This window comes from Lithobates pipiens, unplaced genomic scaffold (genome assembly GCF_037356315.1).
Source record: "Lithobates pipiens isolate NorthernLeopardFrog02 unplaced genomic scaffold, aLitPip1_a1.2 Scaffold_19, whole genome shotgun sequence".
Classification (NCBI taxonomy): Eukaryota; Metazoa; Chordata; class Amphibia; order Anura; family Ranidae; genus Lithobates; species Lithobates pipiens.
This window is the reverse complement of record NW_027507764.1, coordinates 568,801,854-568,829,158: the sequence shown is the minus strand read 5'-3', so window position 1 is coordinate 568,829,158 and position 27,305 is coordinate 568,801,854. Positions and strand designations below refer to the sequence as shown.

Here is a 27,305-nt window from a genome sequence, read left to right as displayed (position 1 = left end):
CTTTACAGGGGCTTTCACCTATTCGGCTACTGCTCCCCCCCCCTCCCTATTCAATTTATTTTATTTTATTTTATTTTATTTTTTCATTTATTTATTTATTTATTTTTATTTTTATTTTATTTTTATTTTTTTTATTTTTTTATCCCCCCCCCCCCAGTGCAATCTTCTCACTTTTGGCCCTCACAGAAATATCCGTTTGCCTATGTCAGTTGACGGGCCTGAAACGTACATTCCTGCATGCCCTGAAGTTCTTCTGGACTCTAACTCTCTCCTGCCTAGTTCAGTGTGACTACACTCTTATATGACTGTCCTAGCTATATCGGCAGAGTGAAGTCGCTTCTTTGATTCCCAATCCTGATCTGTTTCACCCCCACGCCCCCCCCCCCCTTTTTTTTTTTTTTTTTATCTTCCCTTACGACAGAATAATCCACTATGTTAGCAGTTACTTAACTTGTTGTTTCTTATGTTTCCTTTCTTAAAGTGAGAAAAATTACGTATGTTCTTATTTGTATGGTGGGATACAGGTTTTGTTTGTTTTATTGATAAACATAGAAGAGCATAGTACTTTGGGGACACCCCCTGCTAGGTGTAGGTTATATTGCTTTATACTGTTATCTCACCTATCAGGCCTAATGTTGGTTAATCATTCTGACATGTCTTTGTTTTTACACTCGGATTGCCCCTGCCCTCTGCCCTTGTCCCTTAGCCTCATGTCATTCTCCTGTGTTGTGCTCCGCCGGTACTTATTTTCTTTCTGTTCCCTCTGCCCTAACTTTTTTTAGCAGGCTCCCTTGTGCCTTCATGGATATATCTGAGGACTCCCGTTGGACCGACCCCGATCAGGACTTGACCCGGACCACCCTCTACTCCCCCACTCGACGGACGGTATCTCCGACCGTTGACCACACCCGGATCTCCCGACTCCAGTCAGGGTAAGGTAGCCGGCTACCCAGCCCTCCGGTACTTACTGTTCCCTCTCCTCCCCTCCCCTCCTCGCCTTCTGCCTCCCCACACTCCTTGTTCCCCCCCTCTCCCCTGTAGGCCCGTCCCACCTCCTGCTTTTCCCCCCTTCCCCTTAATTCTGTTCTCTCCGGTCTCCTCCACACCACATAGAGGCCAGTAAGCCTTTATCTCCGCTATTCTGCCAACTGTTTAATTTGTTCCCTCTCTGTGACGCTATCACTGAGGTTTGAGACCCAATTTTGGTTGATTCACGCTACATTACCCATCCTTCCTTCTACACTATGCACGCATCAAACACAGGTGCCCGCCCTGCTACTCTGAAAATAGTATCCCAAAACGTGAAAGGCCTTAACGTGCCTGAAAAACGCAGCCAAGTCCTGAGCCTGATGTCAAAGCAAAAGGCAGACGTTATCTTTCTTCAAGAAACCCACTTCTGCACCAAACATATACCCAACCTTGTAAGTCGTAAATATCCCACGGTCTTTCACTCTACCAACCCTTTGGCAAAAACTAAGGGTGTCTCTATTCTTCTAGCAAAACATATACCTTGGCACTTGGAGGAATCCCTCATTGACCCGGAAGGGAGATATGTTTTCCTAAAAGGACGCCTTCATAACATCCCTGTCACCTTGGCAAATATCTATAGCCCCAACATTGCTCAATTAAGCTTTTTTCGCTCAGTTACAGAACTCTTGACAAGCTTCGGGAAGGGGCTGCTCATCCTTGGTGGGGACTTTAATGTAACGCTACAACCTCTCCTAGACTCCTCATCAGGTACCTCATCCCTCCCCTATCGAAACTTGCGGCAAATTAGAACCCTATTACAAAACCTCACTTTGCATGACTCCTGGCGCACCCTACACCCCAACGACAAAGATTACACCTTCTTCTCGCCCCCACACAATAAGTACTCCCGTTTGGATTACCTATTTATTTCCCAGAGGGACCTTCCCCTCCTCAAAGCCGCCACGATTGAACCTCTTGTTATAGCTGACCACCACCCCATTTCGATTCTACTTACCCTTCCACACCAGAGACAGGCCACAAAGATCTGGCGTCTGGACGCCTCTCTACTCTCCTCGGAGGTTAACATTAACCTCATTAATTCTAGCCTGGCTCATTTTTTCCGTGAAAATGTAGACCCCTCGATCTCGCCTATAACGACCTGGGAAGCCCACAAATGCACGATACGGGGAAAGTTTCTTGAGCTTTCTGCTATCAGGAAAAAAGAAAACCAAGCTAAAACCTCGGAGTTGGTACAAAAAATCCATAGGCTTGAACGGTCCCATAAACAATCGCTAGCTCAAGATACCCTCCAAGATCTGACTGACACCAGAAAACTTCTTTTAGAGACATTAAACTATAAAGCCCGTCGTAAACTAGTCCTGAGCCAGAAGCTGTTCTACGAACAAAGTAATAAATGCGGTAGACTTCTAGCCCGTGCCTTACACACTAGAAAGGCCTCCACAAATGTACACACTATAACCGACTCGTCAGGAAAAGCTCATACTTCTTCGGAGAACATAGCTGCCCAGTTTGAACGCTATTACAGAGACCTGTATAATTTACCTTGTCCCTCTGCTTCTAGCTCTACAAAGAGACAAAGGGAGACCCTCATCTCCCAGTTTCTTGATCAATTTAGCCCCGATAAATTATCCAGAGATCAGGCCTCTGAACTTGACAAATCCATCTCCGAATTGGAACTGAGACAGGCTATCGGACAATTGAAGCCGGGTAAGAGTCCAGGTCCTGACGGCTTCTCCGCCCCTTATTACAAGACCTTCACTGACGCCTTAGTAACTCCCTTTCTTAGTGCCTTTAATTCTCGAAACAATACGCCCACTCCATTCCATAGGCTTTTAGAAGCACATATAACGGTCATCCCCAAGCAAGGTAAAGATGCCTCCTCAGTTGCCAGTTATAGGCCTATTTCCCTCCTCAATTCGGACATAAAACTCTTTGCAAAGATCTTGGCTAACCGCCTACTCCCCTTCCTCCCCTCCCTGATAGGAAATTACCAAGTGGGCTTTGTCCCTGGTAGGGAAGCCAGGGACAATACTACCAAGGCCATTAATTTACACCACTGGCTTACGTCCCGAAATCAGAAGGGATTCTTCCTGTCCCTGGATGCGGAGAAGGCATTTGACAGGCTTGCCTGGGACTATCTGGAGGCGGTACTTCATCACCTGGGATTACCTGAAAAAATGATCAATCTTATCATGTCCCTTTATTCAGTCCCGACTGCTAGCATAAGAGTTAATGGCCGCCTGTCAAATGCCTTCCCCATCCGCAACGGAACGAGACAGGGCTGTCCGCTTTCCCCCATCTTATTTATCCTGACACTAGAACCCCTGCTCAGACGTATTCAGACAAACGAAAATATTAAAGGAATCTCTGTGGCTGGGCGTACCCATAAATTAGCCGCATATGCAGATGACATCCTGCTTTTCCTCAGTGACCCTTTAGTAACGATCCCAAATCTACTAAAAGATTTCGAAACCTTCGGCCGTATCTCCAATCTCAAGATAAACTTCTTCAAGTCTAGCGCTCTGAACGTCACATTGCCTGATGTGTTAGTCTCCCAATGCCAAAGCTCATTCCCGTTCTCCTGGCAAAGAGAAGCTATAACATACCTGGGGATACAGCTTCCCACGCGCCTTAACGATCTCTTCGCTAGAAACTTTCTCCCCCTTTCTAGAACCATTGCCGAAGACTTACGGAAATGGGACAAATCCCACTTCTCGTGGTTTGGTCGTGCAGCAATTCTCAAAATGAATGTTCTCCCACGAGTTCTCTATCTTTTACAAACTATCCCCATCCAACTACCGCCCTCCTTCTTTCGACTCATTAAACGCCTAGCTACCCAATTTCTGTGGAAACACAAGAGCCCTAGGATCAGCTACTCCCAGCTCACGCTCCCCAAGAACGCAGGTGGAATCGGCCTCCCTGACCTCAAAAATTATTACTTGTCCTGCCATATGGTTAGAATAGTGGACTGGTCCACCCGCTTAGGGGATAAGGACTGGGTCCACATAGACGACTCGCTCTCTGCCATACCCATCAAAAACGCCCCGTGGATCCCCTCAGCCAGCGTTTCCAAAATGTCTAAAGACCACCCCCTTGTAAGTGCTACTCTGACTAGCTTCAGGGAAGCGTGCCGTAAATTCAAGATATCCTCCACCCTGAGTCCTCTCACACCCATCCGACTCAACCCAGCCTTCCCCCCGGGAATGTCTAACAACTTTCTCAAAGAGTGCTGGGTGCACCAGGAAGTCCAGGCCCACCACTTTTTTAGCAATGGGGATCTGCTGGAATGTAGCGCCCTCCCTACCAAGGACGACTGCCCCCCCTGCCCTCTGTGGACATACTTCCAAATTCGCCACTTCCTTAGATCGGAAAACGCAGATGGCAACTTGTCTAGGCGATTAACAGTATTTGAAAGTCTCTGCTCCCAAAACACTCCTCAACGACACTTAATCTCTATAATCTATTCCCTATTCTTTCAGTCCGCCTCTCCGAAGGACTGGAAAGCTTGTCAGGCCTGGGAAAAAGATTTGCAAATAGACCTCTCTGACGACGACTGGGATAGGATTTTGATTTACACACACAAAGGCTCGCTGAACGTCCACACTCAGGAAAATAACTTCAAACTTCTATCTAGATGGTACAGGTCGCCTGAACTGTTGCATAAATTCAATCTTGACGTCCCTAACAAATGTTGGAGATGCTTAAACGATGGGGGATCGCTCTTGCATATATGGTGGACTTGTCCCAAAATCCAAACATTTTGGACACGAGTTCATAGGATAGCTAGCACCATCACCAGTAGCACGATAGAATATACACCGGCTTGCATGCTTCTCCATCACTCCTCTGCCCCCACACGCCTTTACTTGAAATCACTGACTCTACACCTCCTTAACGCCGCCAAGCTCTGCATCCCTATCCATTGGGGCTCCCCCCACGTCCCCTCCATTAATGATTGGCTAAACAAAGTAGCAAAAATAGCAGAAATGGAGGAGCTCATCCACATTGCCCGTGACTCCCCACAGAAGTTTGCACGGACCTGGGATAAGTGGACACAGTTTCGGGATTATGGCTGCCTTTTTTCTCTGGATAACTCTCCTAATTGAGTACATTTCCAATCAACCCTTGTGTGTTTTGCCACATGTCCTGGCGCTGGCCCAAGTAGGGCTAGTCCTCTTGTTTTTAGTTTTCCCTTGCTTTTCTGCGAGTCTCCCTCATTAGAAAGGAACCCAAGCAGACGATCGTATACACCTTTACAACGACGCTTGTTTTCCCTTTTTTTTTTTTTTTTGTGGAGGAGCCCGGAGAGACGACACCCCTTCCCCCCCCGCCCCTTCCCCCGCCCCTTCCCATCCCCCTGTCCCCCCCATACCTGCCCCTTTCACTTTTTCCCACATCTCCTGAAATCCCACTGACTCCCCCCCGGTGGGAAGTTAGCTCAGACACAGATGACCATGTTCATGGCCCGACTGACTGGTTCCAGTCAACTGCTTACCCATTTGTTTTGGCCCCACGTACCGTATTATCGCCCGACAGTTTTATCATTCCCCCCTTGCCCTCATCCATCGCCACGTTCCCTCAGGGACGTGACTACACCCGCAAACGATGGCAAACCCTGACAGTGTCCACTTTGAACTGTTTACGCTACAATCCCCGACCACCCGCAAGGGGTCCTACCGGGTAAACCTGCTCGATCCTTTAGCTTATGATTGATACTGTTCACGGTGTAAATCGCATTATATAATAAGAGGGGTTTGTAACCAATTGCAGTTCATGTTGTTATCTGTGTTCTTATTTTGCACTATGGTTTTCTTTCCTTTTGTATGGATACATTGTGTATCGACTGTTCTTATACTATTGGAAACTTCAATAAATTCTTTTTGGAAAAAAAAAAAAAAAGGCAGAATCAGAACTTCTGAAAACCACATCCCCGGTCATAGAGACAAAAAGTGAGGGATAATCTCCCCAATGGATTCACAAACATAAGTTAAGGCAGTAATAAACCCAAAAGCAAACATTTATTATATTGCAGCTTACCAATTCTTATGCCCGTACACGTGATCGGATTTTCTGACAACAAATGTTAGATGTGAGCTTGTTGGCTGAAAGTCTGACCGTGTGTATGCTCCATCGAACATTTGTTGTCGGACTTTCCGCCAACAAATGTTGGGTAGCAGGTTCTAAAATTTTCCGCCAACAACATGTTGTTGTTGGAATTTCTGATCGCGTGTACACAAGTCCATCACACAAAAGTTCCACGCATGCTCAGAATCAAGCAGAAGGAGCTGCACTGGCTATTGAACTTCCTTTTTCTTGGCTCATCATACATCTTGTACGTGTAGCGCCCCCTACCTTTTTGGTAGGTGCTTGGTGGTGTTTTTGATAGTGTAGGATGTAGATATAGGTACATTTGGCCAGGGCAATGTCTTTTTCCTGGGCCTTGTTTTGTATTTGGGATTGGGAGTGTCAGAGTAGAAGGGGGTGTGGACGCCTACACTTGGGCTCAGGGATACCTCCTCTGCTTGACAGTGGATTCTGCTGTCAAGAAAGGATGGGCTGAGACCTGAGTGGCAGGAAACCCCATGTGAGAGAATTGACCAATGGCTAATTTTTTTGGTCACAGAAGGAGGTCTCTCATAAAAGGGGGGGTCACATGTCCTCGGGAAGTTCAAGGAAGGGAGTTAGTGGTCCAGAGGTTCGGGACCGGAGGCCCGGGGGTTCAGAGACCCCAGAGCCTCCGGGGAGGAGGCTTGAAGACCTGGGAGTTCAGAGATCCTGGAGACGGATAGCCGGAGGTGACTCCAGGGAGGCCAGGGTCGGGTCCCCTGGAGCAGGTCATCATGTAATGCTGGAGGAATACTGGGACGTTCCAGGTGGGTATGTACTGGATTGCGCGGGAGGAGGAAGAAGGAACTAAAAGGAAGAAGAAGACCTTCTGTGAGTAGAACATGGACTGCTGTTGGGAGAGTGAAAAGGGAGTGCAAACCCAGTGGAGCTATTCAGAAATCTTATGCTGTGTCTCCAAGGACCACAGTATTAAACACTTCTCTGGGTTAGTGTAGGAGGTTGGACACGGAAATAGGTGGTGAGGCCTAGGACATCCTCAGCATTATTCAGAGTGATGCTCATCTGCCCATAGTGAGAGTGCGTTAAAGAATCCGAGAAGGATCGCTGACAGGGAACTCAAATCCACAAAGCCACGGCTATGATTTAATATTCCCTTTCATTTCAAATTTGGAAATGAACAGGGCATCTCATATGCCTCATTAGACCGCCCTATAAATGTATTCCCAAATAAAGCAACTTGAAAAGTTCAGTGTGAAGTGCTGCTTGTATGGAATTGCATGGGAGGATCGGAACCGGAACAGGCTGGCATAAGGTAAATTAACAAAATCAGCAGGGGGGTAGTGCGCTACATACGTCACCGCGTTCTCACGTTCGTAATTGTTGGCCAACATTGGTGTGTATGCAAGACAGGTTGGAGCCAACAACCTTCAAACAAAATCCAGTTTTGTTGTCGGAAAGTCAGATCGTGTGTACGGGGCATTATATGTGGAGGCTACCTTTGTTTTCTTTTTTAGGCTTTCTTTCTTATATTTTCATTTGATGATCCAGACAGTAAGACAACAAGTGAAGTTGCACACTGCAAGAGCAGTTGCTCCTAGACATGTGCGGTTCATTTAATTCTGAATAAATATTCTAAATATACCCGAATACCCGAATTATAGTATAAACAAAGTTTGCCGAATGCTCAGAAAAAAACTGAACAAAATTTCTTCCCAATTTCCGAAATTCAAATTGAAATTCAAATCAAATTTTACTTCAAATTCCTGTCGAATTCGAACTGTAAACATATTTCTGAAATCAAAGACTGTGAGCAGTATTAGAGTACCATTTAGAAATAATGCCGTTTTTGTTAAAGTGGAAGTAAACTCCCATATCGTTTTCAGCCAAGGAAGCTGCCATCTTTGCCTCTGTTTAATCTTCAACTGCTATGATGCTGCACATGTGATTCGTTATGACACCAGCCATTGGATGGTTTGATAGTTTGGCTGAGAGCACAGCCAATGTGCAGTTAACATTCCCGGCATGCCTTTTTTTTTTAACTGTTTAAATCCATGGGTTTACTTCCACTTTAAGCCAAAGGTGATTTAACCGCTTTAAGACCAGCCACCATCATTATACTGCGGCAGGTTGGCACTCCTGGATGAATCGCCTTAGGTGTACGTCGACAGCTTTAAGAGCGATAGGGTGTGCGCCGCCTGAGGCCGGAGCCGCTGCTCTTGGCTGGTGGCTGCAATGTCTGCTGGCCACTCGCAATCGCTCCACAGAGAGACACAATGGGGATCTGTCAATGTAAACAAACAGATCCCTGTTCTGACAAGGGAGGAAAGAGGGATCTGCTGTTTTTAGTGATTAGGAACAGCGATCTCTCTCCTCCTCCGGTCAGTCCCCTCCCAGGGAACACATTTAACCCCTTGATCTCCCCCTAGTGTTAACCCCTTCCCTGCCAGTGACATTTACGCAGTAATCAGTGCATTTTATAGCACTGATCGCTGTATAAATGTCAAGGGTCCCAAAAATGTGTCAAAGGTGTCCGATCTGTCCGCCGCAATGTCACAGTCGCGCTAAAAAAATCGCAAATTGCAGCTATTACTAGTAAAAAAAAAGAAATAATAAAAATACCATAAATCCATCCCATAGTTTGTAGACCCTATAACTTTTGCACAAACAAATCAATATATGCTTATTGCCATTTTGTTTACCGAAAATATGTAGAATACATATTGGCATAAACCGATTATTTATTTATTATTATTTATTTTAGTATTTATTATAGCAAAAAGTTAAAAATATATATATATTTTTTTTAATTTGTTGTTCTTTTTTTGTTTATAGCGCAAAAAATAAAAACCGCAGAGGTGATTAAATACCACCAAAAAAAAGCTCTGTTTGTGGGAACGAAGGACGTCAATTTTGTTTAGGTGCAACGTTGCACAACTGCGCAATTGTCAGTTAAAGCGACGCAGTGCCGAATCAGAAAAAAATGGCCTGGTCATTAAGGCGGCAAATCCTTCCAGTCCTTAAAGTGGAGCTCCACCCTCTTTTTCAAGTCCCCTGCATCCCCTTCTTCTCTGGCCCCTTAAACACATTTGGAATATAATTTTATTTTTTTTTTTTAAACTCACATTGTTATCTTTAAAAGTTATCTTGCTTCCTGTTTCCGGCCGCGGCCTGAACACTTCTTCCCCCGTCCTCTATGCCTCCTGGGAGATGTTTTTTATCAATCCCAGAAGGCACTAGGGGCCGCTGGGCTGTAGTATCGCGTGATTTCCGAACCGGAAATGACGCAATACAAGGCGGCGCCGGCCGGCGCCATTTTAAATAAGGGCAACGTTGCCTTTGTTGCCAGTGTTCATATAGCAGCAGCAGCAGTAGAAGAAGCAGCAGCAGCAGCAGAAGAATCATCATCATCATCATCATCAGCCTCCTCCTCGCAGAGAACAAATGCCTGGAGGATAAAGAAAGCAGCTACTGCTCATCGTAAGTACATGTGTGCTGTGTGCTATGTGCTGGGAAGGGAAGGGGAGGGAACGTTTGATTTGCTTTGCTGGTGAGGTGTTTTTTTGTTTTTTTTTGTCTGTGCTGTGCCATGTGGTGAGGAGGGGACATGTGATGAGAGGTGAGATGTTTGCTTTTTTTCATGGAGATCTGTTATGTGGAGAAGGGTTTGCTTTTTTTCATGGAGATCTGTTATGTGGAGAGAGGATTGCTTTTGAGATCTGCTGGGGGGGGGAGGGGGGAGACGGGAGACATGTGCTGTGGGGGGTGGGGAGGCTGTGTGTGTGTGTGTGTGTGTGTGTGTGTTTTGGGACATGTGATGGGAGGTGTGTGTGTTGGGACATGTGATGGGAGGTGTGTGTGTGTGTGTGTGTGTGTGTGTTGGGACATGTGATGGGAGGTGTGTGTGTGTGTGTGTGTGTGTGTGTGTTGGGACATGTGATGGGAGGTGTGTGTGTGTTGGGACATGTGATGGGAGGTGTGTGTGTGTGTGTTGGGACATGTGATGGGAGGTGTGTGTGTGTGTGTGTGTGTGTGTCTGCGCGTGCGCTGTGATGGGAGACGTGTGGTGGGGGGGGGGCGTGTGTGTGTGTGTGTGTGTGTGTGTTTGTTGGGACATGTGATGGGAGACGTGTGTGTGTGTGTGTGTGTGTGTGTTGGGACATGTGATGGGAGACGTGTGTGCGCGTGTGTTTGTTGGGACATGTGATGGGAGACGTGTGTGTCTGTGTGCGCGCGCTGTGAGGGGTGTGTGTGTGTGTGTGTGTGTGTGCGCTGTGTGATGGGAGACATGTGCGGTGGGGGGGCACGTGTGTGTGTGTGTGTGTGTGTTTGTTGGGACATGTGATGGGAGACGTGTGTGTGTGTGTGCGCTGTGTGATGGGAGACATGTGCGGTGGGGGGGGCACGTGTGTGTTTGTTGGGACATGTGATGGGAGACGTGTGTGTGTGTGTGTGTGCGTGCGCTGTGTGATGGGAGACATGTGCGGTGGGGGGGGCACGTGTGTGTGTTTGTTGGGACATGTGTGGTGGAGGGACGTGTGTGTTGTGATGGGGGGACATGTGCTGTGTTGTGGGACATTTCCTTTGCTGTGATGGGGTACATGGGACATGTGCGATGCTGTGGGGGGCCATGTGAGATGTGCGGGGGACATGCAAAGTGAGCTGTGGGGGCATTGGGTTTGGGGGACGTGGGCTGTACTGGGGGACATGGGAGGTGTGGGGGGACGTGTGCTGTGCAGGTTGATTTTATATCTCTATACCCCTCTATTCCCACGTCACCCTCACCTGCCCCCTTCTTTTCAACTTGCCCACTACCCCTTATCATAGAATGAAGAAATATAGTCATTAAATATATTTATTTATTTTCTTGCAGAAGCTGTAGGACTGTAGAAATTCATATTTACTTGGTCTACGCCATTTACAGGTAAGCAATGAACAAAATAATGCAAGTTATTAACAAATGTGTAGATTTATTATTATTTTTTTTTTTTTAAATGTCTAATTTATTTTTTGTTTTAAATCTCTAGGTTGAAGATCGAATTGATTTTGTGACTTTTGAAACCAAAAAATTAAGACATATAGTACGAAAAGGTTCCCTACTCTAAGCTCAATAATATTTTTAAAGTGTCTCCCCCTCTGTGTCTCTCGCGCCTCTCTCTCTGTGTCTCTCGCGCCTCTCTCTCTCTCTCTCTCGCGCCTCTCTCTCTCTCTCTCTCTCTCTCTCTCTCGCGCCTCTCTCTCTCTCTCTCTCTCTCGCCTCTCTCTCTCTCTCTCGCCTCTCTCTCGCGCGCCTCTCTCTCTCTCTCTCGCGCGCCTCTCTCTCGCGCGCCTCTCTCTCTCTCTCTCTCGCGCGCCTCTCTCTCTCTCTCTCTCGCGCGCCTCTCTCTCTCTCGCGCCTCTCTCTCTCTCTCTCGCGCCTCTCTCTCTCTCTCTCTCGCGCGCCTCTCTCTCTCTCTCTCGCGCGCCTCTCTCTCTCTCTCTCTCTCTCTCTCTCTCTCGCCTCTCTCTCTCTCTCTCTCGCGCCTCTCTCTCTCTCTCTCTCGCGCCTCTCTCTCTCTCTCTCGCGCCTCTCTCTCTCTCTCTCGCGCGCCTCTCTCTCTCTCTCGCGCGCCTCTCTCTCTCTCTCTCTCGCGCGCCTCTCTCTCGCGCGCCTCTCTCTCTCTCTCGCGCGCGCCTCTCTCTCTCGCGCCTCTCTCTCTCTCTCGCGCGCCTCTCTCTCTCTCTCTCGCGCCCCTCTCTCTCTCGCGCCCCTCTCTCTCGCGCGCCTTTCTCTCTCGCGCGCCTTTCTCTCTCGCGCGCCTTTCTCTCTCGCGCGCCTTTCTCTCTCGCGCGCCTTTCTCTCTCTCGCGCCTTTCTCTCTCTCGCGCCTTTCTCTCTCTCTCGCCTTTCTCTCTCTCTCTCTCTCTCGCCTTTCTCTCTCTCTCTCTCGCCTTTCTCTCTCTCTCTCTCGCCTTTCTCTTTCTCTCTCTCTCTCTCTCTCGCCTTTCTCTCTCTCGCCTTTCTCTCTCTCTCTCTCTCTCTCGCCTTTCTCTCTCTCTCTCTCTCGCCTTTCTCTCTCTCTCTCTCTCTCTCTCTCGCGCCTTTCTCTCTCTCTCTCTCGCGCCTTTCTCTCTCTCTCTCGCGCGCCTTTCTCTCTCTCTCTCGCGCGCCTTTCTCTCTCTCTCTCGCGCGCCTTTCTCTCTCTCTCTCGCGCGCCTTTCTCTCTCTATCTCTCTCGCGCCTTTCTCTCTCTCTCTCTCTCGCGCCTTTCTCTCTCTCTCTCTCTCTCTCGCGCCTTTCTCTCTCTCTCTCTCTCTCGCCTTTCTCTCTCTCTCTCTCTCTCTCTCGCGCCTTTCTCTCTCTCTCTCTCTCGCGCCTTTCTCTCTCTCTCTCTCTCGCGCCTTTCTCTCTCTCTCTCTCTCTCGCGCCTTTCTCTCTCTCTCTCTCTCTCGCGCCTTTCTCTCTCTCTCTCTCGCCTTTCTCTCTCTCGCCTTTCTCTCTCTCGCCTTTCTCTCTCTCGCCTTTCTCTCTCTCTCTCTCTCGCCTTTCTCTCTCTCTCTCTCGCCTTTCTCTCTCTCTCTCTCTCTCTCTCGCCTTTCTCTCTCTCTCTCTCTCGCCTTTCTCTCTCTCTCTCTCTCTCTCGCGCCTCTCTCTCTCTCTCTCTCTCGCGCCTCTCTCTCTCTCTCGCCTCTCTCTCTCTCGCGCCTCTCTCTCTCTCGCGCCTCTCTCTCTCTCTCGCGCCTCTCTCTCTCTCGCGCCTCTCTCTCTCGCGCCTCTCTCTCTCTCTCTCGCCGCCTTCCCCTCTTCTGTAATTATAAAAAGGCTTTTTACAAATATTGTTTTTTATTCTGTACATTTAATTGCATATTTAATAAATTTAACATACAAATAAAATTCTATATTCTCATACATTTATGTGGTCGTTTTTTGTTTTTTTTAATGGTTATAGGTCAGATTATATCTAAGGTCTGTATCTCACACTCATGTTACTATAAGAATATATACATTTATTATTTCTATATCACACAAGAAAGCAAACCAAAATCTCTTGAGAGTGGAGATATATTTTTTGGTGTAAATACATTAGTCTTTGTTGTGCACCTGGTGACACTATTTATGGCAGAAGTGTGTGGCGACAACTGATGAATAATTAAAATTTATTAAGAAACATTTAAATAAAAAGTGTGTTTGAAAATTTATATATTTTATTTTTTTTTATTTTTTTTGTGGTGGTTATTGACAGATGCTCTATTCACTTTATTTATCAAAATAATGAAACTAGTTAGATCTAAAAACGTTAATCTTTTATTTCCCCCAATTACACTGACATATAATCTCTCTCGCCTTCTTCCCCTCTTCTGTAATTATAAAAAGGCTTTTTACAAATATTGTTTTTTTTTTTTTTTTTTTTTTTTTATTCTGTACATTTAATTGCATATTTAATAAATTTTAAAGATGCCTAACCGGTTCCCGACCAGCGTACGTCTGCAGAATGGCATGAGCAGGCAAATGTGTGTAACTACGTCCCTTTAAATTTGCCGCCCTGCCATCGCGAGCGCGGTGGTGTGCTGGCCGGGACCCCTACGAGTCCGGTTGCAGGTCTCGCGGGCATACCTGCGATTGTTTCACGGGGCGGCTGAATGAGGAAATGCCGTTGTAAACAGCATCTCCCCGTTCTGCCTAGCAACTAGTGACACTGATCTCTGCTCCATGTGATTGGAGCAGAGATCAGTGTTCACTAAATTAAAGCCCAGCCCCCAACAGTTAGTAACACACCCCTAGGAAGACTTAACCCCTACACTGCTACCCACTGCTTAACCCCTTCACCGCCAGTGTCATTTACACAGGAATCACTGCATTTATATAGCTGGGATTGCTGTATAAATGACAATGTTCCCAAAAATGTCTCAAAAATCTCCGATGTGTCCGCTATAATGTTTCAGTCACACAAATCGCTGATAGCCGCCATTACTTTAATAAAATAAAATAAATAAAAATGCCATAAAAACATCCCTTAGTTTGTAAACGCTACTACTTTTGTGCAAACCAATCGCTTACTGCGTGGCTGCTTTTTTTTTATTTTTATTTTTTTTTGACACATGCTGAATTACCTAATCGAGGGTTGCCCAACCGCTGGTCCTCTGATGTGGCACACCATGTCTTGCTCTGAGATGGTGGGTCAGCATGCCCAGATCGCTGATCCTTGACCCGCCATCTCTGAGCATCAGCGCAAAGAACTGAGCTGTTCTTAAAGGAAGCAGAGCCGATGTTTCCTGTATAGCGCCAACTCCTTCACAGGCGGAGTGATACCAAATGTACTCCCGCCTGTGACAGGAAGCATCAGTTCTGCTCTCTACAGCAGCCGCATGCTTCTGCTTTCTGTCACACTAATGCATTGGAACGTTGGTACCAGAGCCAACCATCAGTAACAGCCAGCAGTACCAGTCAGTGGTATCAGCTGGCATTAACCAACAGCAGTAACAGCCAGCAGTTCCAGCACCTGTCCGAAGTACCAGCCCTTGAGGACAGCCAGCAGCAGCCACCAGTTATAACCACCTGGGGGACAGCAGCAACCAGCTGCAGGAATCCTGAGGAAGAAGTGAAGATCAAGGTCAGTTGAGATGCAAGAAAAGAGCCGTGCATCCGTGTGAAAGCGGCCTTAGGCCCCTTTCACAGTATTAGTTCGGGTCTGCCTGTCTGTTTTTCATGAGGACCCAATCTGACCCTCCATTCACCTATATAGAGTGGCAGATGTAAACAGAGTTGTATCTGCTTACAGAAGCCTATCTCTAATCCAATTTCCTTAAATAAATAAATAAGATGTGTCCCCTTCTGTTTGGGCAGATTGGAGGGCCCTTAGGCTAGCGCGAGGTGCGTCTGTGTCTGCTCTACATATGCAGAGTGGACACAGATCTTGCAATCCGCCTGCTATGCTCATTGTGGCCACTTTACTGGACACTTTATTATGTACAGCTTTCATAGCATCGTTTTGAGTGTAGAACTGGGAGAACACTGTAGCCATAAAGGGATGGACATGGTCAGCAACAATACTCAGGTAGGCCGTGGTGGTTAAACCATACTCAATTGGTAGTTAAGTGGCCCAAAGTGTGGCAAGAAAAATATTGCCCACACCATTACACCACCACCAGCCTGAACCAGTGATAGAAGGCAGGATGGATTGATTCATGCTTTCATTTTTTTTTTAATGCAAATTTAAGACCCTGCCATCTGCTTGTTACAACATAAAATGAGACTCATTAGACCAGTCAACATTTTTTCAATCTTCTATTGACAAAATTTGGTGATCCTGTTACAATTGTAGCCTCAATATCATCATGTACTTAGATGACTGGAGTGGCACCCAGTGTGCCCTTCTGCTGCTGTAGCCCATCTGTTTGAAGGTTCAATGTGTTGAGCATAAAGAGATGGTATTCTGCATACCTTGGTTGTAAATAGTGGTTATTTGCGTAACTGTTGCCTTTCAGAAATCTGTACCATTAAAAACTCAAATATGAAGTAGGGATTTTAACACACACATAACAAATGGTCCATACTGGTGACACGCACCGCACCCCCTATCCATGCCCCTATATCTACATGCAGGTTGATGGATGCATGGATTACAATCAGGGGGTTGTTTATTTTTGTAAGCATTTGATTAGAGCCATGGGCTCTAATAGGCTTCAAGAAAGAGTGACAATGGCGCAGAGAGCACCGTGCTCAAAGCCCAGCCACTTGTGTGACATTAGCAAATTTAAAATCCTGATTGTGACACTGATTTCCTCCTGGTCAATCATGGGCAAAGGGTCCTGAGACACAACTGGGTGGGAGTCCTAACTAAGACCTGATTGGCCATGATGAGAAGCAAACACCAGGACTCGGGGGAGATGCAGGGGTAAGCCACTGTAGCCGTGACATGGATGGGGTAAGTGCGGGACTGGCAGTCAGTCAATGGGTGAGCGAAGTGGCGATCAAACGATGTTGTGTGGGTGGAGTGAGTTTGCAAGGTGGACCACCCCATCCCCCCCAAAAAAAAAAAAAAAATCAAGCAAAGGGAACCAATGCACATAGATAATACTCTATGAATATTTAAAGCGGAGGTCCACCCTAAAGTGGACCTTCTGCTCATCGGAACCCTCCCCCCCCTCCGGCGCCACAATTGGCACCTTTCGGGGGGAGGGGGGTGCAGATACCTGTACAGTACAGGTATCTGCACCCACTTCCGGGATAGCTCTCTATGCCCCTTTCCGCAAGTGCCCTGCTGCCTGCTGGGAAACGCACAGATCCTAGAGGCAGCGGGGACCGTCCTTATTGCGCAGCGCGACTCGCGCATGCGCAGTAGGGAACCGGGAAATGAAGCCGAAAGGCTCCATTTCCTGATTCCCATACCCAAGATGGCAGCACCCGGGAGACGATCTAGAGATCGGCTTCGGGTGCCGACATCGCGGGCGTGCTGGACAGGTAAGTGTCACTATTTTAAAAGTCAGCAGCTGCAGTATTTGTAGCTGCTGGCTTTTAAAAAAAAAAAATGCAGAGTCCCGGCGGACTCCCGCTTTAATGAATTTTAACGTGATTATATATCTATATAACATAGAGAAAGTAGTTTGTGCAAATAGTTGTAAATTTAAAGTTTTTGGTAAAACTCCCACCATCCCATCTAACACCATAACACACCACCCCCCACCCCCCATTAATTAATATGCTCAGTTTGTATATCTTCAGTACATCTAGAATAAGATGCATAAATGAATTTTGTTGCTGAGATTTGTTTTTATTTTTTTAATGAAAAGCTGTACAGAAAAAAGACGCTGGGTGTAGATATACACACATATATAGACACACATAACGAGAAACATATATAACAAGATATATACACACACACACTCTCTCTCTCTCGATGCATATATAACAAGAGATATAGATATATCTATATAGATATATACATACACACACATAACAAGATACATATATATCTATATAAATATATACATATACACACATACACACATATCAAGATACATATATAACAAGCTTTATATCTCTTGTTATGTAGATATGTCTGCACAGAAGCAAATGATTTAGTTTACAATTAGTATATTTACTTACCTTTTGCTGCTGGTGTCTGTTGTTATAAATGCAGTATATTTCCTGGTTCCTGGAGGGAGGAGGGGAGGAGAGGTTTGCATAGCTAAGGGGCGGCAACTTCCTCTGGCACTGCCGTTGCTATGGAAACCTGACCTGAAACATATTTCACTGCTTGTGCAGCACTGAGCATGTGCGAGATTTGCAAGGCTGAGATCCAGGAAGAAATGCTGTCTGGCTTCAGATGCCCACACCTAAGATGGCCACAGTCTGCTGCAAGTTTATAAAGTTACAAAATGCTGTAATAACCTAACAAAACGGACCTTTGATTACAGACTAACTTTACTAGAATGCTTTAAGCTTGTGTATGATAAGTGTATGATAGGTTATTTTTATTTAAAAAGTCACATTTTGGCTGGAAAACCACTTTAAGTAAAGAGAAATTGTAATCATTTGATGAAGATTTTTCTGTTGCTTATTCACTTTCCCTTATTGGAATCGAAAAAAATAATAATTTTGTTTTTGATTCGACTTATTTAAAATTAATTGATTCAAATGCTTTGAATCGAAAAAATATATAAATTAGAAGAAAATTCAAAAAAGACATAAAACTAATTCTAAATATGAATTGAACGAATCAACTGAATTTAACTAAATGAAATAACTAGATTACTGAATCTAAATGAAGCAAAACTCTTTTATTGTCATGCACATGTCTGGTTGCTTCAGAGCTTAGTAAATGAGCAGAGGCTCTGCTGGTTTCCACCAAATTTTTATTTTATTTTTTTTCTTGCACATGAATGGGCATTATTTGCCAAATGCAGCTTTACCTCATTTACTAAGTTCTGAACCAACTGCACTTATAGATTGCACAGTCAATTTGCCTTTAGCAAATCAATCCCTAAGTCTGGTGTTTTTCAAGTTCTCTAGCAAAAGTAGGGGTTTTAGAGGGATTAGACAAACCATTTACCACTGTCAGGGGTGCTTCCAATGATCAGCTTTTATTTATTCATGTAAAACCTTTATCCCAAAAGAAATTTGTTGCTGTAACTATTTGCATAACTGCAATGCGATTTAGCATTTTGCTTCAGTTTGTTAGTGTATCTAAATCTGCTTGTCCGTCTAATACCCCTCACCCCTAGACTGGCAATGCTACTGTCCAAAGGTGCCCCCTATGATCCTTCATCCAGAATGGGGGCGCTCTAATATACGAAGTGAAAATACGAGTGGGAGGAATTTAATGGTGGGATTTTCTAGGTGCAAAACTCCTAAATACGCAAGCTACTGTTAAAATTACATCATTTTATTTACAAAATTCATTTAAAACATTAATACATTGATTTAACCACATAATGGTGTGCAACAAGTAAGAGTAAAGATCCCTTCACACTAAAGCCTCCTGCACACGATCAGATTTTTCGCCAACAAAACCGTGGACTTTTTTTTCCGAAGGGCGTTGGCCCAAACTTGTCTTGCATACACACGGTCACACAAATGTTGGCCAACAATTACGAACATAGTGACATACTACGTTGTTTTTCAGCTCTTTAGCTCCACCCTTTGGGCTCCTTCTGCTAATTTCGTGTTAGTAGAAGTTTGATGAGTGTTGATTCGTGCTTTTCATTTTGCGCTTTTCAGTTTGTTTCTGTATGGCCGTTTGTCAACCAGACATGTTGCGGAATCGGAGGAGGTAACGTGTTATTTATTATTGGCCTTGGAGTTATTGCTTTGACATAATTTTTTGGGTTGAATAATGATTTGATTTGGTATATTTTCTATATTTTTGAATGCATAGAATGCACTTTTTGGTTAAGTTCTATTGGCAGATAGCATATCTAATTTTATTTGTTTTCTTTTTTTAATATACAATAAAATAATTGTGGAGAATAATACTTGGCGATGTGTTTTACTTCAAATGACAGTTTGGGAGTAGGCAGTTACATTTAAAAAAATACAATGTAAAATTGACAAAGGACACCGGCATAGTTGTATCTTTGATCTTAAAAACTACGGTATAATGGTGTTGTGGTAAGTTGCCCAAAAAAAAAAAAGGCATAATAATATTATTCTTGATATCACTAGAAAAAAAAAGCCTTTGAAAATGTGTTTGCAATAACTCCATCAGTATCACCAGCAAAGCAGCTTCATTATTATCCCATTAAATAAGAGGAGAATTTTGCGCTGAATTTGGAGATTTCATAATTTGCCACGTCATGAATGTTAATTCTCCATTACAAATGCTAGTTTACAAGACTGACCGCTTCTGCTTCTGAATATGCGTGTTTGTACTTTTGTCTGACGGACTTGTGTACACACGCTCAGAAAATCCGACAACACACATTTGTCCGCGGAAAATTTGAAAGCCTGCCATCCAAAATGTGTCCGCGGAAAATCCGACAACAATTGTCCGATGGAGCGTACAGATGGTCGGATTTTCTGCCAACAGGCTGTCATCACACATTTCCCATCGGAATGTCCGATTGTGTGTACGAGGCTTTATTCTCCTACATGTTTCGCCATACTGGTTTATTCAAGAAGTGCGTGTAAGGGATTCTACAAGACAAAAAAGGAAAAAAACACCAAGAATCAAGTGGTGTAGCACAGTGGTGTAGTGGTTAGCATTCTCGCCTAGCAGTAAGAAGTGTCGCTGGTTCGAATCCCAACCACGACACTACCTGCCTGGAGTCTGCATGTTCTCCCTGTGCCTGCGTGGGTTTCCTCCGGGTACTCCAGTTTCCTCCCACACTCCAAAGACATGCAGGTAGGTTAATTGGCTTCTGTCCAAAATTGGCCCAAGTATATGAATGGGGACCTTGGATTGTGGGCTCCTTGAGGGCAGGGACCAATGTGAGTGTGCAATGTACAGGTATAGGGACAATTGTAGACACTCAGGTTGAACTGGATGGACTGGTGTCTTTATTCAACCTTACTAACTATGAAACTAACTATAAGAAATCAACAGACTAGGATATACAAAAAACATGATCAAACAGTGAGGTTGTGCAGTCCATCCCATCAGGTAAGCATAAGTCCCATAAATCTTGACACCCAACTGCTTGTCGGCAATACTAAGGAAGAAGAAAAAAAGGAGGGGAGTAGTTTGCCCACTAACACCTCAGGGTCCCCAAAACAGACAAGTCAGGACCAGCTCTGGACCACCCATAGAGAAGGGTAAACAGACCACGGAAAGCTAGGGTGTAAGAATAAACCATAGGATTACACTGAATCGAGAAAAGCCTTTTTACAGGAAGTGTGTTACTGTCCAGATCACCAGAGGAAAACAGAGAGAAAAAGACCAATAATAAAAGAAAACTGATGCAGTCACCACATCTAATGATAGGTAAGCTGCACTATATTACATATGTGGTTTTGGCTTTAAGCCCTTGTACACACGGTCGGACATTCCAAAAACCAAATCCGACGGATTTTGTCCGAAACTGTTGCATACACACGGTCGGACAAAGTTGTTCGAAAATCCGATCGTACTTAACGTGATGACGTTATTTTGTTAGGACGGGACTACGTTCAGGCTAGTAGCCAATAGCTTTGGTCTAGGAATTTGATCTGAGCATGTGTGGCACTTTGTCCGATCGGAAATCTCTACACATGATCAGACAAAGTTCCGATCGGATCATGTTGTCAGAAAATTTTATAGCCCAGCTGGAAAACTTGGTCCGTCGGATACTCCGATGGAAACAGTCCGATGGAGCCCACACACTGTCGGATTATCCGACAACACAGTCCGATCGGACATTGTCCATCGGAATGTCCGACCGTGTGTACAAGGGCTTATACCCTTTTAACTATTTGCCAATCATATACTGTAAATATACGGCAGCTAGGCGGCTCCCCTGGGCAGGATCACGTACCTGTACGTGATCCTGCACATCCAGGTCTGGGGCACGCATGCCAGCCATTGACAACTCGCTTCCACTGTGATTGGATACAGTGGGAGCCAATCAGCTGGTCCAGCTGATGCAATGTCCTTTGGGACCTGCCGATTGTAAACAAGGAAGATCGTCGTTTTGTGAGAAGGAAAAGTTGTGATCCTATGCAGGCCCAGACTGGGACAAAAAATAGGCCGGGGCAATTTGCATTAAGCAGCCCGTGACATGTTAACCGACCCCTTCCCCACTGTCCTCCCTGACAGATCTCTTGAGAGGGGGAGGGGGTGAGGTGGGGCCAGGAAGGAGCATGGGGGGTTGGAGAGCACAGGGAAGAACCTTGAGAACATGGGGTGGGGCGAGTGCACAGGGGAGAGGCAGAGAACACAGGGATGAAAAGGAGAGCACAGGGGGGCAGCGTAGAGCATAGGGGGAGGTGGAGAGCACAGGGGGGGCAGTGGAGAGCATGTGGGGAGGTGGAGAGCACAGGGAGGGCGGCGGAGAGCACTGGGGTGGCGTAGCACATGGGGGGTGCTGGAGCGCACGGGGAGGGTGGCGGAGAGCACGGGGGAGGTGGCGGAGAGCACGGGGAGGTGGCGGAGAGCACGGGAGAGGTGGCGGAGAGTATGGGGGAGGTGGCGGAGAGCATGGGGGTGGCAGAGAGCATGGGGGTGGCAGAGAGCATGGGGGAGGAGGTGGAGAGCATGGGGGGATGGTGGAGAGCATGGGGGGATGGCGGAGAGCATGGGGGGTGGCGGAGAGCATGGGGGGTGGTAGAGCGCATGGGGGGAGGCGGAGAGTATGGGGGGGTGGCGGAGAGCATGGGGGTGGCAGAGAGCATGGGGGGGTGGCAGAGAGCATGGGGGGTGGCGGAGAGCATGGGGGGAGGTGGAGAGTATGGGGGGAGGCGGAGAGTATGGGGGAAGTGGAGAGTATGGGGGGGAAGTGGAGAGTATGGGGGGAGGTGGAGAGTATGGGGGGAGGCGGAGAGTATGGGGGGTGGCAGAGAGCATGGGGGGGTGGCAGAGAGCATGGGGGGAGGTGGAGAATATGGGGGGATGGCAGAGAGTATGGGTGCCTTGGAGAACATGGGGGGAGGTGGAGAGCATGGGGGGGTGGCAGAGAGTATGGGTGGGGTGGAGAGCCCAGGGGGGAGCAGCAGGGAGAAGCAGGATAGGAGGAGGGGGGGGGGGGCAGCTGCATATAGAAGATTAATTCTCCCCATCTTCCTCCTGCAGTCTCGGAATGCCTGCTTCTCCTCTCCCTCTCGCAGGCATTCCACTACTGCAGGAGGAAGATGGAGAGAATTATTCTTCTATATGCAGCCGCCCCCCCCCCCCCGCTCCTCCTATGCAGTTTACGGGGAGGGGCTGAACTCACATTTTCACCGGCTCCAAGGTGTCTGCTCTGGCTCCTCCTCCCGGCACCGACGGATGACCCGTACAGGCGGCCGCACAGCCGCACAGAGGCTAAAGGAGTCTCATCTAGCTCCTCCCCCCAGCGCGGATGGCTAAGCAGCCGGGCAGCCGAGGAGAGGCTGGATGAACGGCGCCAGCTCAAGCCCCGCAAGGACTTGCAGCCTGGCGGCCCCGGCGGCCGCGGCCCACCGGGCAAGTGCCCGGTTTGCCCTATGGCCAATCCGGGCCTGATCCTATGTTCCTACAAAGCAGAAACACAGATCTCTGGCTTCCCATAGTAAAAGCACCTCCCCCACAGTTAGCAAGTACTCCCTAGGCACACATTTAAACCATTTGATCGCCCCTGATGTTAAAAAAAAGTGTCACTTATGCTGTGTACACACGACCAGACTTTTCGACTGACTTTTCGACGGACTAGATCCGACGGTCTTCCCGACTGACTTTTCAGCGGAGTTCCGATGGACTTTCCGGACAAACGGACTTGGCCACACACAATCACACCAAAATCCGACGGATTCGAACATGATGACGTACGACCGGACTAGAATAAGGAAGTTCATAGCCAGTAGCCAATAGCTGCCCTAGCGTCAGTTTTTGTCCGTCGGACTAGCATACACACGAACGGATTTTTCAACCAGAACTCGGGTCCGTCGGAAAGATTTGAAACATGTTCTAAATTTAAAGTCAGTCAGATTTTGAGGGGAAAAAAGGCAAATACATTTTATTTGGGTACATCGTCGCACGACCACGCAATTTTTGAGTTAAAGTAATGCAGTGCCATATCAAAAAAAATGGCTGGTCGTAAATCTTCCAGAGGGCACATGGGTTAACTATATGCCCAAAAAAATGCAGCAGGTAGGCTTTAATGCGCTTTATTCATTTCCAGATATGAACGAGCCTCACAATGAGGAATGTATAATACTAACATTTTATTATTATTTTTTATTTTTGTTTAACCTATTTTTATTAAATGTAGAAATTAGGTACAGGAGAATGTGTGTTAAATAAAAATGGATTCAGATAAGTAAATCTTTTCAAAACACCTGCAACGCATAATATAATGTTAGTTAACTTGCCAATTGTTCATATGAAATTAGTTGCATACTGTAGAAGTAATAAACCAAAAAAAAAAAAAATGTACCAAATCAACTTTTTTTTTTTTTTTTCATTTCATTTATCTACCATTTTTCGTGCTAAAAGAAAAAAACTAAATTAATAACTGAATATATTACAGAGATAATTTGAAAAATCCAGATGCAGAAATATAGCATCTATAGAACTGCTATTATTAATTAATTTTCAGATGTTGGCACTGAGAATAAAATTGACTTGACCATATGCTCATTTTTATATTTTCTATCTGGGAAAAAAAAAAAAAAAACAATTTGCAGTTTAACAATAAATTCTGTGTTTTACGGCACATTTTGAGAATAGATGTAAAATCATCTGCCCTCGCATTGCGGGGTCAGACTTGTTTCACATTTAATAATAGGAAATTGTATTACATATAAATTTTAGACATAAGCCTCGCTGCTAGCTTCTACGGAACATTTTTAGATCCAGGACCCGACTTTATACAAACAGAATTACAGTTGTGCTTTGGGAGACACCATATAAAAAAGACCTAGAACCAAAAAAAAAAAAAAAAAAAATAGTTTAAAGGTTTTACGTTTATGTATGCTTTCTAGTTGGATTTTTGATGTTCGATGATAAAACAGTTTAAAAGCACTCTCTATTAAAACGTGAACATATAAATGACAAGTTTAATATAAAGGAAGTTTAATATAATGACATACCGGAGTTCTGGGGACACTGCCTGGTCCACATATTCCCTGCATTCCCTCTGTAGATGGTGTTCTGGAGTATTTTTGTTTTCTCAAAGTGAATAAAGACTAAGCTAACTCTTTGATTTACGGTTGTTCTGATTGCCTCTGAAGTTTTATGAGACTTTAGATACAGCATATGCAACTCAAGAAGGAGCAGTATAACTTGCATTGCACAATGCTCTGTAAAGTAAATAAAATGTACAAAAGTATTTCTTCTGATAGATACTAGTGTGCAGAGTCTATCCCTGTTCCAGAGGCGGACTGACCATCCGGGCACTCGGGCACTGCCCGAGGGCCCCATGCCACTAAGGGGCCCCATCAGGGTTGCCAGCCTCAATAAAACCAGGTGTGTGTGTGTATTGTGTGTCTGTGTGTGTATACTGTATGTGTGTGTGTGTGTATACTGTGTGGCCCCATAATCTATTGCCTGGGGCCCCATAATCTCCTATTGCCTGAGGGCCCCATAATCTTCTCCTATTGCCCAGGGTCCCCATGAGTTGTCAGTCCGCCCCTGCCCTGTTCATTCAATGCTACCTACCTACTCAGTCTGCTCAGTGTGTTTAACCACTTGCCACCAAATCACCTACCTGGTACATCATTTGACTTCAAGTGGTTGATGATGCCTGCTGCTGCAGGCAGGGGCGGACTAACTGGTCAGTCAGTTTGACCATGGTCTTAGGGCCCAGTCGCTGCAGGGGGCCCACCACCACCACCTGCTGATACTCCCCCTGGCGACCATCTTTTCGGACTTACCTGGGCCCCAGCGGTGCCTTGGAGGGTAAGGGAGGGGGTGAGCTCTGCACAGAGCTGGAATGTCCCGCTCAAACTCCGATTGTTGTCATCCGATGTCCCGCCTCCTGGCTCCTTTGAAAGACATTACACTGGTCCAATGCTGGGGGACGTTTGATGCAGTGTTAATTTTAGTCTTAGGACTAAAATGGCATTTTAGTTTTAGTCCCATTTTAGTCTTCTGCAATTGTTTTAGTGTTAGTCTCATTTTAGTCTTTTGACTAAAATGGCTTTTAGTTTTAATCGTATTTTACTCATCTCAATTGTTTTAGTTTTAGTCGTATTTTAGTCGACTAAAATAGTATTCATTTAATCGACTAAAATATTTTAGTCATTTTAGTCGACTAAAATGTTTTAGTCATTTTAGTCGACTAAATTAACACTGGTTTGATGTCTATCAGGCGGGACGTCGCATGACAGCGGCACTAGGTGTAACAGCAGGAGATCTGTGTGATCCAGCGTCTCTCCTCTATAACCCCCATGCACTGATCAGGCTGAATTGAGGGGCACTGGTGGTAAGGCTGCATTATGGGCACTGGTGGTAAGGCTGCATTATGGGCACTGGTGGTGAGGCTGCATTATGAGTTGAGTTATGTTGAGTTGCATCTTGATATAGCGAGGTCCTTTACCCCGAAGGGTCCCGACATGCTTACAAACACATATGCATATACACATACTAGGACCAATTTAGAGACAGGATCTGATTAACTTACCAGCAAGTCTTTGGAGTGTGGGAGGAAACTGGAGTACCCAGAGGAAACCCACGCAGGCACAGGGAGAACATGCTGCAAACTCCAGGCAGATGGTGTCGTGGTCAGGATTTGAACCAGCGACCCTATTGCTACTAGGTGAGAGTGCTAACCACTGGTGGTGAGGCTGCATTCATGGGCACTGGTGGTGAGGCTGCATTATGGGTACTGGTGGGGAGGCTGCATTATGGGTACTGGTGATGAGGTTACATTATGGGTACTGGTGGTGAGGCTGCATTCATGGGAACTGGTGTCGAGGCTGCATTATGGGCACAGGTGGTAAGGCTGTATTATGGGCACAAGTTGTGAGGCTGCATTGATGGGCACTGGCAAGGCTGCTTTGATGAATACTGATCAGGCTTTGCATCAATGGGCACTGGTGAGGCTGCATTAATGGGCACTGGTGAGGCTGAATTGATGGGCACTGATGAGGCTGCATTGATGGGCACTGATGGGGGCTCTTTCCAACATAGACTCTCAAATGAACACAGAGAGGACCTGCACACACACACATAACGTCATTATGTGTTGTGCCTCCACGCACTGGGCCTGCTGCAAACCTTCTACTGTCCAGGATAGGACAAAGGCCACTGCCTGCCTCCAAGTCCTTCCCTCACCTCAGCAAACAGTGCCCAGAACGGCGGAAGAGAAGTGGACACACAAGCTAGCCACAGCAGGGCCAGGGTGCAAGCCAGGCAGCCACCTACGCTGGTGATCCACCCTACATCAGGGCCAGGGTACCAGCTAACCACCCATGGTAAACCACCCACAGCAGGGCCAGAGTGTCAGCCAGCCAGTCACGGTGACCCACCCACAGCAGGGCCAGTCAGCCAGCCACCCACGGTGACCCATCCACACCAGGGAGCCAGACAACCACCCACAGGAGCCAGCCACAGCTACACAGTGCCAATTTTATTTTTACTTTGTGAGAGGTTGGGACAGGGGTGAGAGTCATAGCACAAGGAGTGGGTCACGTGAGGACCAGAGCGAATGAAGGTGTTCCCTGTGCACTCTGTTAGAAATAGGCCCCCCTCCAGCTCCCATTATACCCTTCGTAGTCTCTAATGAGACATGTGGCGTACTCTTTCTAACAGACTCTATAATGGACACTGAAAGGGCCTCTGTTAGAGAGACCCCCCTCCAGGTCCCATTAGACTCCTTTGTAGTCTCTAATGGGTTCTGGAGGGTGGTATCTCTCTAACAGAGAATTTCTAATAGACACTGTTAGAGAGAGAACCCCTCAGGTCCAATTAGACTCTGTTGTAGACTCTAATGGGGCCTGGAGGGGATGCTTTCTAACAGACTGTCTAATAGACAGCTTTAGAGAGAGACCCCCTCCAGGTCCCATTAAAAAAAATGCAGAAATTGTACTTTGTGCAAAATGTAGGGGTGGAGTCAGGGGCGGACCCTGGGCGAGGGTGGGGATGAGCTATGGGCAGGGTCAGGGGATAGGCCATGGGCGGGGCCTGAAGGGCCCTTGTTTTATTTGGTCCGGGGGCCCTGAGTGTTGTCAGTCCGCCCCTG

The 27,305-nt window shown here is 46.3% G+C and overlaps 2 long non-coding RNA genes across 2 annotated transcripts in view; one reads left to right on the top strand and one right to left on the bottom strand.

The window, feature by feature from the left end:
- LOC143997652 (uncharacterized) overlaps window positions 1-17,535 on the bottom strand; it is a 106,869-nt gene extending 89,334 nt beyond the window's left edge. Inside the window, exon 1 of the long non-coding RNA XR_013277715.1 lies at window positions 17,140-17,535. This is a non-coding gene — a long non-coding RNA (uncharacterized LOC143997652). The remainder of the gene's footprint in view (window positions 1-17,139) is intronic.
- Window positions 9,194-11,220, top strand: LOC143998401 (uncharacterized). The gene is made up of 3 exons (XR_013277907.1): window positions 9,194-9,534; window positions 10,928-10,978; window positions 11,082-11,220. It is a non-coding gene; the product is annotated as an uncharacterized LOC143998401 (long non-coding RNA).
- Window positions 17,536-27,305: the final 9,770 nt, after the last annotated feature.